We start from the raw sequence: 3,446 nt of genomic DNA on the forward strand, positions 1-3,446 counted from the left end.
GTCAACTCGAAATTAACTCGCTCATCGTGAACCCTCGATAAAATATCAAGGAATTTCCAGACTAGAAAGATTTTATATTGCCTGTAAGTTTGTAAAACTTTTGTATATAAATCATTATTTGTAAAACAGTTTTGAAACAAACATTAAAAGCCTTTTTCTCGCCTTGATTCATATACAATAGTGTGGTAAGAAACATGTGCTATTGACCATAAGAAACTAGAACTGTTCATTAAACTTACTACTTGGTAAAAAACAAGAACAATGTTCGTGTTGAAACTTTGTTGGGTTTATACAGAATTTCAAATCCAAACAGGAAGAATCATACGTTTTTTTTTTACCAGCCTCACGTAAAACTTATAGAGATTTATTATAGCAGTTTTTTTATGTTTTTTTGTTTTGCAAACATTAGTAGCAGTATTATCGATTTTTATAATAAACCGTCTGTTTTCATTCGCTCGAAGCTAAATTGTAAAAGGAACTATTTATTGCAAGAAAATGAAATCATATTTCGTCTAAAATCTGTCGATAATATTTTTTTTGAATTGCACGAACTTTCTCCATGCGAATTAGTTACTTAGTTTGTTACTAAATATCACTATCACGTGCACTGCTCTTGGGGAAATAAAATCAGGTGCAACTTAATACCGGTAGTCACGTTCAAAGTATAGAAAAAAAAAGGAGATTCGAAGAGTGTTTACAACTTGGTAATTCCAATTTCATTCTGAGTAATGCTTGGCGGATAATTAGACTACTGGCATGTAAGCTCGATTGGGAAATTCAGCCCACTGGAATAACTAATCCTGTAATTCTAAGAAGGTTGAACTTTCCGACTGAAGTCAGTTTTCAAGTGATAACCTAAATGCATTATATTGTAAAGTAACAAAATTAATGACGTCATATAATAATGCTAGAATGGGCCGAATCTATGTCTCAAATACTCCATAATAGTTTACGGAAAATCGATAAATAAAAGATAGTACGTCGTACGTATTACGTACATCTGGCTTTCTCTGCCTCGAATAACTTTCATACACATATGATATGTATACGCATGGAAACAAACTAAGGTACGTCATCAATACAGTCCATTAGACAAAAACGACTGTACGTCATCAATACGGTCTATTGGACAAAAATGACTGTACGTCATCAATACAGTCCATTAGACAAAAACGACTGTACGTCATCAATACGGTCTATTGGACAAAAAACGACTGTACGTCATCAATACGGTCTATTAGACAAGAGCGATCATAAGTCATCAATAAGGTCTATCAGTGAACAACAACTCTGCCACTAATAAAAAGAATTAAAAAGCTTTTAACTGAAAATGAAAAAAATAACTTTATTAAATGATGGCACTATTATTTATAGAAACTGCATGAAAAGGCTGTAATATATGTGTGAAGTCGTAGTTTTTTAAACTATAGTGATGGTTTGCTTTGTTATGAATTTCGCGCAAAGCTACACGAGGGCTATCTGCGCTAGCCGTCCCTAATTTAGCAGTGTTAGACTAGAGGGAAGGCAGCTAGTCATCACCACCCACCGTCAACTCTTGGCCTGATGGTTAGGGCGCTCGACTTGCAATCTGTGAGTCACGGGTTCGAATCTACGTTACACCAAACATGCTTGCCCTTTCAGCCGTGAGAACGTTATAATTTTATGGCCAATCCTACTATTCGTTGGTAAAAGAGTAGCCCAAGAGTTTGTGGTTGATGGTGTTGACTAGCTGCCTTTCCTCTAGTCTATCACTGCTCAATTAGGGACGGCTAGCCCAGATAGACCTCGTGTAGCTTTGCGCGAAATTCAAAACACACCAATCCAAAACTTCCTATTCAAGATAACCTGTTAACACGAGCGATTTTGGACCTTTTTTATTCACCCTTGAGGTATTCTAGTGATCAGATGTCTTGAATTGGAAGTTATTTACACATTGATCCAACATCTTTTCCAACTTTATTCTATTATTACAGATAATATTTTATGTAAGTGTGATGGCATATTTTTTCCAAGATCATTTCTTAACCATTTTCTTTTCCAAGACAACTTATCCTTGTTCAAACCGGTTGAACATTTCCTTGTATACATGATGCACGTGACTAGTTTAGTAAGTTGACGTCATCGTTTCTCTCGCGCAATAAAATCATGATCTCATCGTCATTTTGTTCGAAGAAACGTTTTTTATAACTTGTTGCTTTCCTTATACCATTTTAAGCAAGACATTCATGCGTAAGTAAATCAGATGTCCCTCCACTGAGTCACAGACATATTAATATTGCGATTTGTTTCTATTGCTATTCTTCTGGTTGTAAACCAACTTTCCTTAATCATCCCATTGTTTTCACACTAAACTAACTACACTTTCTTATTCAATTTTGTTATTAATTTACTGTACGTTGCCGGCTAATTTCCACGGAAAGAATTATAATGAGGGGTATTTGTTTTAAACTTAGATATTTTAGTATCATCTTTATTGTAACTCTCACAAAATATGGGCCTTAATCTATTTTTTTTTTAACTTATCTAATTTTGATATCCGATCTATAAACTAAATTCTCATTGTCATTTGTGTTTCTGCTGAGAACGTGAATCTTATTACCGAGTTAAATTGTAATTTAGATTAAATAAATTAGTTAAATAAATGCCGATATGTACACAATTTATCATATTTGCCAACAAGATTGATACACACGATTTTCTTTTTCAATATAAATATGTTTTAATATACAAACAACAATACAATTTACAATAACAGCTATTACAAATAATGATATATTTCCAAAAGTTTTACGCACTTACAAACAATATAAAATCTTCTTTCTGATCTGGAACTTCTTTCATATCCTATCGAGGGTTCACGATGAGCGAGTTAATTTCGAGTTGACATAGGTACAATTCACTTATTAGGGAGCTAGCTAGCTCTGTGGGCCTCGCTGATCAAATGCCAATTACAGGTCGAGCTTAAGTTTTTTTTTTACCGCTGAAATTATATAAAAAGTTCTAATGTCCGATGTGAATCCACTGAAGTTAAATGGTTTATAGTGTTCGAAATATTTCTGGTCAGATATATGAAGTTTTCCTATTAATAAGCGTTAATCACAATTATAGCTTCCGAGGTTTATACGACACCAACTATAGGAAACCAATAACAGATACTGTTTATATATATATATTTATAGTCGTGTGGAGAGTTTCTCAAAAATTCAGATTAGTAACATTACAAAGCTACACTAGCGTCTACATACACACATATATTGTTGATTCTTACACTCGAGAATCTTCTAGAACTTTAGAGAATAGGAAGGAGTTCAGTAATTCATATTTAACAGTATAATTTATGTACATTTCTAAATATAAATTTAATTTAAACAAACATCGATATTTAGTTTGTTTGTTTGTAGTTAAGCACAAAGCTACACAAAGGGATATCTGTGCTCTGCCCACCA

This window comes from Limulus polyphemus, unplaced genomic scaffold (assembly GCF_000517525.1).
Source record: "Limulus polyphemus unplaced genomic scaffold, Limulus_polyphemus-2.1.2 Scaffold1302, whole genome shotgun sequence".
In the NCBI taxonomy this organism is placed as follows: Eukaryota; Metazoa; Arthropoda; class Merostomata; order Xiphosura; family Limulidae; genus Limulus; species Limulus polyphemus.